Source organism: Lactuca serriola, chromosome 2, assembly GCF_051521515.1.
Source record: "Lactuca serriola cultivar US96UC23 chromosome 2, Lser_US96UC23_V15, whole genome shotgun sequence".
NCBI classification, from domain to species: domain Eukaryota; kingdom Viridiplantae; phylum Streptophyta; class Magnoliopsida; order Asterales; family Asteraceae; genus Lactuca; species Lactuca serriola.
Genome location: NC_136409.1, coordinates 121,985,080 through 122,001,852, shown reverse-complemented (window position 1 = coordinate 122,001,852; position 16,773 = coordinate 121,985,080). Strand labels below are relative to the sequence as shown.

General features: G+C 34.3%; 1 long non-coding RNA gene across 13 annotated transcripts; it reads right to left on the bottom strand.

Annotated features, from left to right (window-relative positions):
• Window positions 1-6,450: 6,450 nt before the first annotated feature.
• LOC145086708 (uncharacterized) lies at window positions 6,451-13,620 on the bottom strand. 13 transcript variants are annotated; one of them, XR_013700572.1, is made up of 14 exons: window positions 12,724-13,620; window positions 12,376-12,538; window positions 11,916-12,238; window positions 11,612-11,842; window positions 11,334-11,493; window positions 11,185-11,261; window positions 10,974-11,058; window positions 8,120-8,273; window positions 7,981-8,047; window positions 7,713-7,861; window positions 7,583-7,644; window positions 7,264-7,305; window positions 6,920-7,169; window positions 6,451-6,751 (listed from the first exon to the last, which is right to left on the bottom strand). It is a non-coding gene; the product is annotated as an uncharacterized LOC145086708 (long non-coding RNA). The 13 variants fall into 13 exon arrangements; XR_013700573.1 differs by lacking the exon at window positions 10,974-11,058 and adding an exon at window positions 8,907-9,477; XR_013700569.1 differs by lacking the exon at window positions 10,974-11,058 and adding an exon at window positions 8,420-8,596.
• Window positions 13,621-16,773: the final 3,153 nt, after the last annotated feature.

Here is a 16,773-nt window from a genome sequence, read left to right as displayed (position 1 = left end):
TCATCGTATTACAACAATTCCGTTATCATTAGTTTGTACTTCAAACCTTGATGAGTTTCACAATCCCTTGATAATTCCATTTCTTCCATTTGTTTTCCCTTTTTCATTATCCTTAATTTTTATATATCCGTAATCATGAAATCACTTTTTTTTTTCCTTTTGCAACTTCATTGAATGACTTAAACATATATATATCATATTGTTTTTAGCATGCATATATCCACCCCACCAAGAAGAAGAATCAAAATGTTATTAATTTTATACATAATTAAGGGTATTTTCATAATTTATGCCTAGTTTGTTACAAGTTCGTTATTAATAGTTAGTTAAAAGATTTTTGTATATATTCGTTGTACTTTTCTGATTTCATAATCTATGAGAATATTTTCTCCATTTCATTCTCTCTCTCTCTCTCTCTCTCTCTCTCTCTCTCTTATGGTATCAGCTTAACTCGATTCATGTTTCAATTCTCTCTCTCTCTCTCTCTCTCTCTCTCTCTCTCTCTCTCTCTCTCTCTCTCTTGGTATCAGATTAACTCGATTCATGTTTCAATTTTCGCAATCTCGGTTCACATTCGTTTTCTTTTAAGCTTCATCAACGGTTGAATCATGATCAATTCCTTCTACTAACACCACTGAATATCCAATTTTGTTTGATTCTCTACATGAAAGTGGTGTTACTATGTTGTTTTCACTTTCAAAAGCAAACTATTTTTTTATGGCTCTATTTCACTACCAGCAAGTGATTCTTCCACCTATTCCATTTGGTTTGGTGTGAAATACTTTTTTAATCCTGTTTTGTTTTTACAAACTGCATGACATATATAGAATGAACTTCATCAAAGGTATGAATAATCCTATGGTGCTTTAATCTATCAAATCCAACAACAATTGTATTCAATTTCACAAAAACACTACTGATTTCTCCACTTACTTCACAAAACTAACTAAAATTTAGGAGGAATTGAAAAATTGTTCATGATATTCCAAATTATACTTGTGGTGCGACTGCTAAACTTCACAAATATCTTGAAGATCAACAATTAATCCAATTTCTGATAGGATTAAAAGAATCTTACTAGATTATTTGAGGCCAGATCTTAATGGTGCAGCCTTTTCGTACTGTCTATAAGCAAAAAACACCTAAAAACAACATTAAATAATTATATATGACGAACAAAACATCAAGAAAACATTAAAAAGTATATTGAAATAAAACGTCAAAAATATAAAAAGATTTTTAAACCACAAAAACAAAGATAAACAAATAAAATAAATAATAAATAATAATAATAATAATATGATTTTATATAATTTAGATAATTGATTTAAAAAATAAAAATAATTTTATAAATAATCTATTTTAATTCTATTAAAATATAAATAAAAAAGAATTATATATATATATATATATACACACACACACACACACAAACACACATACACACACACACACACACACACACATATATATATATATATATATATATATATATGATAAATTGTTAAAAGAAAAAGAAAAAAGAAGGAAAGTGTAATTTGGTCTTTTTATATGGACCAATGACCAACAGTGTAATTTTCACAAACCACATGAATCTAACCTATCAAGTTTTAAACTTAGGGACCAAAACAGAGAATTCAACCAAACTATAAGGACCATTTATGTAACTTGTTGTTAATATTATGATGTAATACTTAGGGTCGACAATTATAATCTATTTTAAAGTAATGAAGAGGTATTGTTTGACTATTATGTGATTTATGTACAATATACGTGCTTATAACGATGTAATAAAATAATAATAAAATCATGCATCAAAAATAAATTAATAGATACACTCAATATCTATGAAGAATGTTAAAGTAGTTGTAACATGGATTTCGGTGATATAAGAAACGCTAAAATCTGACATATAACGAAGAAGTTATGACTTGTCGAAGTTTTGTAACAAAACCGGCACGACGTTGTGTATCTTAAAAAGTCAGTTTGCGATAAAATACTTTTTAGCCTTAACTATCTAAACAAAAGTCATAGTATACGTTAAACCAAGAGCGTGCATATAAATAAAGTCAAAATCTGACATCCTTATAGGAAGTTATGATTTTTGTAAGATTTGACATAGTAGTTTGTAGCCCAGTAATCGAATTTTAGAACGATCGATTTTTAGCCGACACATTCTAAACGAGAATCGAATATCTCATTAATAGGAGCTCAATGATATAAAGAAAGATGAAAACAAACGTCGGGATGACAAAGTTATGAATTTTTAACGGACTTTAACTATCTAAGTCTGTTAAAATATAACTTTAAAAATAAAGTCAAAAGTAGCAGACGGAGTTAAAATGAAAGTTGTAGATTGCGTCACTACCTATGCGTGGATATAAAGAACGTCAAAAACGGAGCTAGTATGCGAAATTTACGGATTTTAGAAATTAATTAATTTTGGGTTAACCTCGGAGTGCCACCTGACACCATCTCAGTCCTACATTTCTCCCCACGGCTTTGCATATGATCTCGAAACATGACCTGTTTATGCCCCACATAAGGCTTGGTATGCCCTGCATACTTCTTAATTACGCCTCGCGTACTCCAATTTCCCAGCATATAAATAGAGACGCAAATCTCTCATTTTGGTCACACTATTATTATCCCACTCTCTCCCAATACCCCCAAACCCTCTCTTTGATTCCCTAGCACTTCCTAAGTGATAGAGGCGAGTCCTGGAGCGCCAGAAGGCCCCGAGAAGAAGATTTTTCGGCTCAAAAGTTCTGCCCGCGCAGGACCCGGCTCCTCGCTAATCCCCCTTGTAAGTGAGTTATGCTTACCCTACTTTAAGTATAACTTATGTTTAAGTTCACTATCGTTATTATGAACCTATAAACAAGATTTATCAGTGATTCAAAGTCATTATACTGATTGATCTACTTACGGGAGATGGGTCTAGATTGGTCACGTCTGCTTGGTGTTTTGGATTTCAAAAAAGCTATATGTCGAAATGGTCCTGCCTCCCAACTGTCCTACCTGGTTGATTCTTACTTGATAGATCATGAAAGTAGAATCTGAGTTAATGATAAATCTAGACTAATAATTAGTTGCAATAAATATTAGACTAAAATCTAGTAATTATAGTAGTAGGTTTCGTCGAAGGAAAAGAAAATTGTTAGAAGCGAAGTGCTGCCCGAATTTCGAGTCATCACTTTAACAAGTGAGTGCATAGTTACTTTCATCTTACACATAGATATGAAGTATTTAATATAAATTAAGTGCTATGTGTTCATATTATATGTGTTCATGATATCTATGATGGATGAACAAATTATAGATGTTTTATTCGATTTAAACTGTATACGTATTTTATACCTATAATTATGATGGTTAAAGATGGGTAGATGATATAGATGATGAAATAAATGATGAGAGACCTCGATGTTTAAGCTGATTCAGTCATCTAGCGAAGCATAGATGACAGCCACGGGCTATTCTAGACAGTCCTGTGGAATGCTAACAGACTCGCAATCTATAGGTGTTTTTGAACTATGTATTCTCCAGGTGTACTCCATCCCCCCAAGGTTGCCTTTTGACATATATTGTTGACGAATCCCCTAAGCAGTGTTGTCCATCCCGATGATAATTGTTAGGCTAGGTCCCCTAAATTAGATGCTTTAGAGACAAAAATTAAGGATAACATGAATGGGTAATCGGGTTGAATGATATGATGTAAATTAATGAACTTAATTATTGTGGGTTGAAAACCTTATGTGTTCACCAGGATACCAAGTCTGACCCAATCAATTTTTTGTATTACATATAGTGGCAATAGAGAACAAGAGTGATGCTCTAATGAGAGATCAATGGATTCTACGCCATTAGAATAATAGATGTTGTAAGGCTTGTACTATTTCTGTTTATGCTTATGTACTGTATTGACAATGACATCCTAACGTTTTTATTTTAATTAAAATACATTTCTTCGGAAATGCTTTGATAATATCTTTATCATATATTTTTTGGAACAAATTTTGCAACATATTTCTTCAAAAGGATACTCTGATTTTCAAATAAAGCATAAACAAATTGATCTTTTCTGGCCGTGAAATTGGGGATGTCACACATTGTTTCTCTGAGTCTTCTCCTGTTGAATGTCATAACTTCAAGGTTAGAAAGATTAGAACCGTTTAACTCATTGGTTACAAAGACTGTACTACTTCAGATCTCTTCTTATTAGGATAAATACGAAGCTTGGAATCCATCAGAATAATCTCATATTTGAAGGATAAGAACATCTCTTTCTCTATATTGGTGCTTAAATCTCTATATTTTTATGTCTTTTGGGGTGTAAAATGAGTGCTAATTTGTCTTTCTTCTTTAGACAAAATATGGTGTGGCAAGTTTCTTGAAAAATGAAGTACTTTATGAATATTCATTTGAAAAGACACACCATATCGGGTCTTTTTGATTGTTTCTTTGTGTTTTTACTAATTTTCTTAATTCCATCTTGTACCATATCAAAAAGAGTTGATGGTGAAGCATTGAATCTATGTTGAAACTATAAACATAACTCTATAATGATAGGAGTTGAACCACTCTCAGTTAATGACTCACAAATTGTCTATGATTCTCACTGATTACACCTCAGTGTGACTGAGATATCCTTTTCTCTCACAATAAGTCTTTTATCATAAAACTTGATGATTCACTGTACGATACCATACACAGATAAAATTTTGAAATTTTGTGTCTATGGTTAAGTTATGTACCATAGTTTATCACGCGTACCAACCCCTTCTTACCTTATCTTTCTTCTTTAAAGCATTATCATTCAGAGTATGATACCAAAGGTTGATGAGGACATGAAAAATCTGTGTCAATGGGTATATCATGTACCATGATATATTACACGTACCACCAATTTATTGTCCTATTTTTCTTCTTTAAATATTTATGATTCCTCACATGATACCAAAAGCTGATGATAATATATCATGTATTGTGATATATTAGACACACCTACCCACTCTATCCTTACAAATCTTGTAAGAAAAAAATTATGACAATATATAAGAGATACACTAATAAAAAAATTAATATTCTATGTTATTGGGTGCATTTCATACTGAAATGTATTACACACATCATCCAATTCTCTCCCAAATTATTCTTCTAATAAAAGTGGAAAATAATTTAGCGTATATAACCATGAACTGATGATACCTCGCAACACTATGTAAGTTATCTATTATTGCAACTATACAATACTATGATACACCAAAATCCCTTATATCCTTTTGTTGCATGTCTCATACATTAATGTTGACTCTATTGCGTTGTCGTTGCAAATTGTTGCTCACCAAATGCTACTCTAGGGTCAATTTACCGTCTTATGATAAGCTTTTTCTAAATGGTAACTTTTTAAATTTGGGGATGTGCATCATTCCTTGATAATTGTGAGATTTGGGGTGAATTCTTCTCTTTCTTGTGATTACTTCTCAACGGTAGGGTTGGCAACCCGCGACACGACCTTCGACACGACACAAAATAAATGGGTTTGGGTTGAGTTTTTCAACCCACCAACCGTCCAACTCGCCAACATACCAACCCATTTATAAAACAGGTCATATATGGGTTCCTCAAAAAATAAACGGGTTGACCCGCCAACCCGCTTATATTTTTAATATATATATATATATATATATATATATATATATATATATATATATATATATATATATATATATATATATATATATTTAAATGTATTTGTGTATCAAGTATTAATATTTAATAAGTATTATCTATGTTTGTATTAATGTTTAGTTTGAACATGTTTCTATGAATGTTTTTAATTTTCATTTGGTTGTTTAAAACTTAAGTAGTTAAGTGTCTAAAATTTTGATATGTTTGCATCAACCATCAAGAATTTATTCATGTTTAATTGTCAATTTTTTTATGGTCTGACCCACGAACCCAAATCTGACTCACGAACCCGCCAACCTGTGAACCCGTATAAATAAATGGGTTGACGGGTCATATACACTACTAGAAAAACAGCCTTTTACGTCGCTCATTGCACGTCGTAAAACGCTCAGACGATGCGCAAATGCGCGTCAAGGAAGGCCCTGTCATAAAGAGAGACGACGCACTTTTGCACGTCGTCTATAGACGACGCGCATTTACGATGCACAATTATGACACACAATGCATATCAAGGAAGGCCCTGTCATAAAAGAAGACGACGCGCATTTGTGTGTCGTAACCTTACGACGCTCGTGTTTATAACGCACATTGCGTATCATTAAAGCCTCTGTCAAGAAAGGTCATGTCATAAATGAAGATGACACACATTTTTGCGTAGCGTAATTTTAAATGTTTAAAAAAATATTATTTATAGATTTACTAATTTTCAAATTAAATTTGCATTTAATGTCTCATAATAAAAGATAAAATACCATATATAAAAAATACAATCCATTGCATAAACTTTAATGTCATACAAATAATCGTTCCATGGAAAGAAAAAAAACAAATCAATAGACGTTGTAACAAATTTACAAACTAATTAGATACAAGAAATATGAAAAACTTGAAATCCCAAAGATTAATAGTTCTAACAAAAGCTTCACGTGAGATACATACAGTTAGGCCAGTAAGCAAGGATGTTCCCGAATCCAAAATAGCAGCACATGAACACGTACATGATATCTTTTGCTAGAAGGTGTCGATCCAAAACTGTTGTTGAAGGTTTCCACGATAGCTGTTAAGATTTAAGCACAACAATAAACCAATCAGTTTTGGGAACCCAAAATTTACCGCCACCATTATCATGTATACTCTGGACAAAAAATAAACATAAAATGAAAATGAGTCCAAACTTTAAGTGTTTGGGCTATTTTTGTCTTTTTTTTTTACAATTTAATCTCACCTTGACGGCATTCTTAATTTCTGCAAGAACTAATGGTATTCTTTTTACAACTTGGGCATATGAATACTTCTAGGCAAATGCATCAGCAATTTCATTTTGCCAAATGACTTTTTATGGTACGAAGGGCATAACTGTCATTCGGACATTCCTATGATAAACCTAGAAAGTTCACATGAAAATGCTCTCTCAAGGTTATGGGCAGGTTTAGTTCAGGCTCAGAAGTAGGAATATCCAAATTTGGAATATCCCACTGTCAAATCCAAGAAAAAAGAAAATTAATTATTGAAAATTTTAAAGTCATATTTCACAAGGAGTGTTAATACTTAAAGAACACAAAAGGGTACCTTGGGAGCAAAATCTTTGGAAACTAATCTTGCACGAATTCCCTAAAATGAATGAGAGAAATATTAAGAAATTATCACATAATGAGCTGAATTTCTCTATTAAGTTGTCATTTGTACATTAAGTCAAAAAGCGTAGGGGGATTAAGCCATGCATAACTCTATCAAAAGGTAAAAGTTTCAAGTGTAAGTGTCATACATGAAACAAAACAGATAAAGGAATGTGTGTGTTTGTGTGTGTGTGTGTGTGTATATATATATATATATATATATATATATATATATATATATATATATATATAACATGGCTTTCAAAACTCACTTGATATTTATTCGCTTCAAGATCTACAAACACTTGACTTGTTACCTCAGCAAGGAAAAGAACTAAAAAAGTAGAAACCATAAGTTTTATTATATAATTTCTTTAGACCCCATTAATATGTGAAACGTACCCGGAATTAGATTATCCTGTTTCAAGAAAATCTCCCGAAGCCTACTCTGACCACATGAGTTGTATTTCAGATTGAATTTATCAAAATGATGGAATGTGCTCTTGTCTGCATGCACATCTAATAGATCAACATTCAGGTCCAGGCCATACCTGCATTGAATACTTATGATCATTAAAAAGCAACCACACAAGAATATAAAATTGTTCTACAAATACACAAAAAACAACTATCATCACTAGAAACTAGTTGAAATGATTAGTGAAGCTACCTGGTTAATACAAGCTCTCAAAAACCTCCTTTAAGGTTAGATATGTCCCATCACGAAATATTAAAACCTGAAATAGGAAGAAAAAAAATTTGATTCATGCAAAAAAGAAACACATATTCTAATGATTAGAAACAAATACCTCATCTGGTTCCTCTCTTTTGCTGAAAAGGAAAACAATTACACTAAAAAGTCAAAACTAAAGACAAAAGCACCACCACCATGAAGAATCATGATATCTTACAATCTTTATCTGCATAAACATGAACCACGCCATCTTCCTTTAGAAAATAATGCTGCAATAAATTAAATATCAAGTCAAGTTTCAAGAAAATAAATTGAATATCAAGTCAAAAAAAAATTTTATAACATCATGTTTCACACTTTATATAAAAGTAAATTTAAGTACAATGGTTATAGATGTTCATTGTTTTGCAAGTACATGGCATTATTTTTGATGCTTTTTCAACCTATGAAGGTAGTTTTGATATGAAGTGTAAAGCACAAGGGTCAGAAAGGTAATTTTCTCATGGAGATCTGAATTCGAGTCTTTTAGCTTCTGTGTTTCGCTTCTTAATTGAGTCACCATTTGCACAACATCAACCAAAATAGCATCCTACTGAATGAAATAGAAAACATAACGAATTAAGGGATAATATAAATAAGGGCAAGTTTGGTTAGCTGATTGTGTTTAATAAATTCAGTATACACCTTTTGCAATTTTCGTGTAATAATCATTATGAGGGGTAAAATTGTCTTAATGCCACTAGTAGTGAATTAAACTATTCTTCCTTTACCCTCTAATGTTGGAAAAAAAAAGAATCTTATAAGTAACTTACTAGACTTAGACCACAGTACAATGAAACATGGTGCTCCATCACATCTATTCTTCCTAGAGCCATATACAAAGGAAAAGATGGGGTAGATACCCTGTTTTAGATAGAAGATAAGCAAAACACATCTGATGTTGATCATGCTGCATTTAAGCCGGTTGATTCAAAAGAAAAGATAATAAAAAAGGGGTTGTTAAAACTCTTTCTTGGATTTCTTGCTGATCCTAAACTTAAAATGGAGCCAGATAAGAGACATGAAGCTGTTAGCTATTTAATAGCAACCGAAGTTTTTGAGACATTGAAAAAGATGAACATCTGTTACAGACTTTGTTTATCATCTGGAGATGTGTTGGATGTGGAATCAAGGCGAATGGTACGTTGGGACAAACAACACTTCAAATTATATATGCAGAAGATGGAGAGATCTTCCGGTCATAAAATGTTATGGAATATGCGTTTCATTTCGGTGAAGAAATAGCAGAAGGGGTGTTGTGGGAGAATGAAGAGCTTGTTCCAAATCTTTGTGAACTGATCTGATTGGGTTATATGGTGGAGTTTGAAGATGAAGAAAATGATTTCCTGATGAAGATGAAGAATCTCCAAATCTTTGTGGAGGATCAACGCTACCTTTCTTCCACATTCTCCTCTCCCAAGGTATGTGTTTCACCTGTTTGCTTAGTAATAATGATTTAGAAAAGTAGATTAGATTTTTTGTTTAAAAAACAATGAAAAAGAAAACTATTTAAATTTTATTTCATATACATGTAGGGAAATTTACAAGAAATAGCAAGCCCCAGAGGCAGGAAAAGGCGGAGGCAGAATTCTGTGGAGCATAAATACCAACAATGAGGGTCCTTAGTCTTCAGGTCAATGAATCTTACAAATCAGTTCATAGCAAAACAAAACCTACTATAGGCCAATTACCAGAATCCATAATTGTCCTCTTCTACAACCAAAAGTCTTGGCCATAACTAACTCATATTACATACAAAGAATTATAAGACATCACAACAACTGTTTTTTTATGAAAACGACCTCTTATAAAGCTTCACACTATTTTTGTGAAATTCTAAGAAAAGGGGCTCAACATCAACCTAATTCTAAAAAATATTATCAGGAAAGTAAATATAAAAAAAAGATAGTACAAGTAGAACCAATGTCTTGGTTTTTATTTCCCTTGGACAATTAACCATCCTGTTGATGCCTGTGTTCAATTTTGCAAAGTGATCCAATTGGAGTTATACCACTAAACTTTGAAAAAACATGATCTTTGAGTGATTAAATACCAAGAACCTTTTCTCATGATATAAATTACAATTTTCTGCCAATATTCAATGAAATATCCGTTAGACAGGCTGGTATTGGTTCGTTGGTCAACACCAGTAAACTTAACGACTTTGTAATCATCGGTTTTTGGATCAAAGCCAAACCGGATATGACATATGGTGGAATAATTATAACTATGGAAAGGAATAGAAAGTGGGGGGATATTTAGCATGGTGTTGAGAGAAAGTTAAAAGATAGTGAGAAATGCCCACAACTCCATTTTAGTAAAAACATACTTAAAAGTGACCATAGCCCCCTTTTGCCAAATACAGTAATACTCTAAAATGATGTAAAATAAAAGTCAATCTTCATTAATTAGGCACCATGCCATATGTGCTTATGTGGTGCAGAAACTGATAAGCTGTACCATATTAAACATGGCTAATATATTTCAAACTGAAAGGGGAGTTTTTAAAATATAAGTTTTTATCACTAAAGCAAGCGTTTAACCAAGATCAATAGATTCACATTAAACTCGTCAGTAAACTGTAGTAAAAAACCATGTAGATGGTTCATAATGGATCTACCTCCAAAGAAAGAAATTAGAACTCAAGTCAATAAAATTTCATCTTTCCAATACTAATTCCATCTGTTAAGATCTGAGATAGTTGATATTAACCAAATTTTTGTATCCTAAATTCATTAATCGTTATCTAGTTATTCAATTTCAAACAACAAAGCTCAAACACTATCCCAACTTTATTATAGTCGATTATGACTATAATCATATAATTACTCTCATTTGTATTAATTTTTACATAGAAAGCGGCATCTAAGGGGGTTAAATTTGTCGATGATTATGGCTGGAAGAGAAGCTATAAGCAAACAACATGTTACCTATATTCATTTCATTGAGAGCTTTTAGACAATCTAGGGTGATAAAAGCAATTACGTTTGGTAACACGTTCCCATTGACAAAGCCCTAGAAAATATAGGATTCGAACACAAAAATTTGAAGATCAAAATAGATTTTCATTTAGGGATGGTAAAAGAGCGAGCAAAATTATAGAAAAAGAAAGAACCAAATTTTTGTTCCTGATGTGGTTACCTTTCACTCCGCATTGATGCTCGTGCACCTTTATTTGTTCATGTTCCTTTCATCTGACTATGTTGGCTACCATCGACCTGGGTAACACTCAATGAGCCCCAAAGCATATCGAAAAAAGATAAAATATAAATATGGGAGTTTTAGACAACCTTAAGAAATGAAAAAGAAATCATCAGTCCCTATTAAAGATTATTCTTTCCAAAACCAAAAATAGAAAAGAAATTAGGGCTCAGATCAAGGAATTGATCAACATCTTGAGTTTTAGACAACCTCTGGAACTGTCTTCCGCAGCATGAGGTATATCACAACCTATAACATAGCAGAGCATATATAATAGTTACCCAAAATGCCCTTTCTCCAATTGATCTTACAATAAATGATAATACATATATTTAATGAAAAAAACACCTAACTTTATAGAACATACCTTGCTGAATTAACCAGCCAACAAAGCACTATGGGAACAGGTTGGCTCCAGGAATGAGAAAAGTAGATCGATTAGCTGAAAGTTTTGTGTTTGAAGAAGGAAATCATGTGAGAGATCATAATAAAGAATGTATTTATGTAAAGATAGGGAAGAGTGCTCAGATCGCCAATTGCTCATTCTCTTCCATCTAGCCCTAACTCTTTAAATCTCTTGTGAAACGGTCTCCATTCTCTGCAGACAATAACAATTCAAATTTGAAACATGAATATTTCTTCACAGATAGAACACATAACTAATAACTTACATGTAAGAATTGAAAGCAAGAGAAAATATTAATGTACGGTGGAAGTGTTGTTGATTGAAGATCCATCGACGATTATGGACCTTAAAGGATCGACTGCCTTGGGCTTCGGTTCAGTTCCAACAACACGAGTTACATTATTACATCGCTTAACCCTAACAATGCTCGAAATGGAATGGCGACCGGCGGTGAATCTGGTACTGCAATCGATAGAAGCTAACGAGCGAGAGGCTGCTTCCATGGCGGAATTTGAGTATGAAAATACCCACTTTTCTATCATGCTTCACCGGATTGTTTTTATCTAGTATTGTAGTTGCAGAATGGACCTGCAAGAAACAGTAAATAGCAGTATTTTTAGACAGTATTGTTGCAGAATAAATATTTATGTGGCGTAAAAAAACATACCAGATCAACTCTCCCAACAAAAGCATTACATTGAATTTTTGGGATATAAAGATGATACCTGAAAATAAATATTTCTCCTCCCATTTGTTCCTTTCAATCTCTGCCTCTCCTATATCTCTTTCCACTAATTTTAACTCTCTCTTCATCCTCTCTGCATCTCTCATATTCATAGCCTGTTCTTCCACTTTCTTCTTCAACTCTTCATTCTCCTCACATGTTATCTGTATCCGTATCCAAAACGATTATTAGAATCACCCCATGTAAAACTATGAATCTATGAAATGGAAATATACTGACACAGACCTGAAACTAGCCAAAATAAATATGTTATCTATATCTAAAACGATAAAGGGTTCTCTAAAACCAAAGCAAAGACAAAAAAAATAGCCAAAATAAACACACAAACCTGTCAAATGAAGTCATGCCATTGTCAGTTTGATAGGAGTCGGAATTGCAGGCATCGTGACGTCATCGATTGGCGGTGCTCATGGATGGTCTGGTGGTCGAACGGAGAGAATAGAGATGAAGGAGGGTAGGAAGCAAGATCTAGGGTTCGATTGTGAGAGAGAACCGTTATTGCATCGCCGATGATTAGATTTCATTAGAAGCACTCCAAACTCAACCTGAAATCGGATCCTTCGATGGCACTAGTGGGAGGTACATGTTTGCCCTAGATCCTGAACTCCCACCGGATTTCTTCCCGGACTTCATGCTCTTCCATGGGTCGACTTTCTTCCATTTGCCACTCTGATTATGCAGATGTAACTGCGAGAGTCGGTCCTCAAAAGTTTCAGTCTCGAGTGATTCGGAGGTGGGACCACCGGTAGAGGAAGAATCATCGAGTGTTTCTTTCGTTTTGAAGGAGAAGGTTAGGGGCAGCGGTGCGTGGGATCTGAGTGGGGAAAGAGGGATTGGCGTTCCGATCTTGAACCGGTATCTTGAGATGGTGGAAGTGTGTGCTTAGGTTTCTAGATGCACTCCAAACTCTTAAAGCTTATCGGGTTCGATGTTGGTGGTGGCAGCTTAGGGCTTAGAGAGAGAGAGAGAGAGAGAGGGAGAGAGAGAGAGAGAGAGTACAGAGGTAAAGGAAGACGAGCCGATTCAAAAGGATATGCTGATTCAAAAGGATTATTAGGGTTATATTGTAGGATTCTAGTGTGGATTGAGTTTTGAAGGCTCAATGGCGGTGGCAGTGGCGATAGCTTAGGGTTTACAGAGAGAAGGAAGGAGTGAATGAAAAGGGAGATAATGAGGAGTGTAGAAGCGGGGTTCTTCAAAATTTTAGGATTTCAGAAGATTTCGTTTTCCCCCTTTACAATAGCGCATTTAGGCAAAAAAAAATATATAAAGCGACACATTTGGAGGACGCACACTTTATGAAAGGCACCCTCTGCATTTCTTTTTTTTTTCTTTTCTTACACTAATTTTATGGCACGCACAAATTCATGTCCACTATCCTTCAAATTTTGCGAAATTGACATTATTTTTTAGGGTACACACCAATGCGCGTCCTCTATCAGCGAGTGTCATTGTTTGCGCGTCATTAAAGGGTTGTTTTCTAGTAGTGATATGAGTTTATGTTCCAAATTCGCCAACCCGTGACCTTATATTTTTAAATGGGTTGTGTTTGGGTTGGCATATTTTGACCCGCCAACCCGTGACATGCCAACCCGAACACGACACGATTGTCAGGCCTACTCAACGGTTCTCTATGAGTTATAAAATGTTGGGTTTTACTTCAAAATTAGTTTCATAAGCTAGTAAAATGGCAAATGGAAACTTATGATTTTCAAAAATAACATAACAAATTACACCAAGCAAGGATCATCCTCCAGGTTGTAGAAAGATTAAATCACCAACCAAAGAAGGGATGAAGAAATAACAACCTTTGTAGTTATTTGGGTCCTTTTAGGTGGCTTCAAATTTGATGGGGAATGAGGAACTTTAGAGACGCCAAAAATAACTCAACTTAATGTCATGTTAGTTACAACTCTTGCGCTTTAAGCCAATACCAAAGTTTTATTTAAAGCAAGGATGCAAGTAACTTAAACTTTATCATCTTTTCTTAGAAGAATAATGAGAGAAAGGGGAGGACATATTAAGGTTTCGGTTTCCAACAAATGAAGGCTTACAAGCTTTCATAAAGGAAGGTTATTACTCATAAGTTCTTAACCAAGTAAGCACTTATGTACCTAGATCATGTTCTCCGCCATTCTTGGAAGACATGACCTTAACTTCAATTTAACTAATCAAAAGTCCCATGCCCTATCCTCTTCCTCTAGTTTTAGCTTTAAAATCAATTTCTAATAAATAATCAATTGTATCAAGCTGTTAGTGTGACCCATTATTATCATATGTTAATTAGCAATATCACTTTAATATGATTCTTGAGCATACTAGATCTTTCATAAAAGTGGACTTATATCATCATCATCACATTACGCTTTCAATTGTGATCAAAAGCCCTTATATGTCTTCAATCGCAATGGTGCCTCCATCTGTTCTCTTATGCTCCCATGTCGTGACCACTAGCTGAGAAACATCCTTATGGATTGAGTCCTTCATCCATTAAGCCTTCACTTTTTATTTTCCAGAAAGCTTTTCAGGGCTCTATAGGGTCATAAAATGTCAACTTTATGGACATGCATGACCCATTCATGTGCTTTACCTAAACTAGGTCAAGAAGCAAGAATATAACGTAGACTCATGCAAAGCTCCCAAAACTCAACCAAACTCTAGATATGAAAGATATAAGCCTCAAGGGACCTTGATGAGCCATAAAGTTGCAGACTTTATCTCATTCCAACATACAAACTTCTATAATGGAGTAAAACATACAAGACATTAATCATAAAGGTAAAAGCTCTAAGTCTTACAAACTGTCTAAAGAATGATTTTGAGGGTGGAGTAGAGTGGCTTGCTTGATCCTTGCTCCAAAATGAACCAAAACTCTCAAAGGGAGGTTATGGTTTAGTGATAGAGGATTACAGGCTAAAAAGGATAACCTAATCCTTGGGAGAAGATGCTTAAATACAAGAAAAACCCTACAATTATAGTCTAAGGTCTGAACAGCCATTGTCACATCGTGACTACATTATTGTCACGTTGTGACAATCTTGTGGATATACGTTCTCATATTGGATCGTCACATCGTGACCACCCTATTGTTATGACGTGACACATGATTTTTCCCCAAAAAAACACGCCTTTAAATCCTTTATGCTCTACACAAATCCAATCTAGAAAATGTGTGTTACAACTCTCCCCCACTTAAATTAGATTTCGTCCTCGAAATCTTTCCTTACAACTTACTCTTCAACACGATTCGACTTCGTCTGAACGACCATATTCCAAATGCAGTACAGAAAAAACCATCTCACACATACGAACACCTTATGCTACTAGTACTGAATCATATCTTAGTGGAAATCGCATGCCCTGACAAAGAAACGAACCTTAACATGTCACCCTTAACCAACAAAAAGAAAATCTAAATACTTTTCTCAAAATCTGATAACCTTATACCACGGTTGGCTTCAAGACAGACAAAACCATTCAAATCATATCCATAATGACTCTAAACCACAACCCATTCGACCAAAACCCCTCAAACCCTGCATTATCTCGCCAATAATTGGGAAACAGGATCCTGACCATTCGTCGATACAGGTAACCCTACACTCGAATACAAAGGTGATTCCCAACACAAGCCTCTACAACTGTTGATGTACCAACATATATACATCACATCATTTTGACCAAAAATTCGTAGGCCCGATCTAACCGAGATCTTCCTGGTTCCACATTATGCTACTAAAAGACGGAAATGCATAAATCCTGACCGATAGTTGCAGTTGACACCCTCACACACGGTTGCCCACGAGACTCTAATCAAGAGTATAACTGAAAAAGACTATCCTCGTCTTACCATCATCATGACACTAACAATATACTCCGCAACCCGGGCACCTATCATTCTAACTATGGAAACCATGCCCTACAACCGAGGATCGTCCTCTTGTTATACTTAACCCTAGTCCCTTACTAGGATCACCGCCAACACACACATAATAGATTCTCAGAACATCCTGATCATGGATTCCAATATATTTCATTATAGAATTCCTGCCTAAAAGACTGCGTATATGTACTTGACTTTATGCAAAGACATCATTAGCCCACTATGCTCACTAATGTAATAGTGGCCAGTCCATGTATCTCACATTGCATCCAAAAATACCGTGTCATCCCAGGTGTTCCACCACCAAAAAAAATCCTTTAGGACATTTAGATCGAACTTCCCGATCCAAAGTTTCAAGATCAATACCCAACATTGGTAACCAAACTTCTACCATGCAACCCTCAAGCAGTTGGGGAGTTGTCCACAAAGATAATTATTTGACAAGATACCTCTGCTACCAAACTAAGGCTTCTATGAAAAACAAAAATTTCTAAC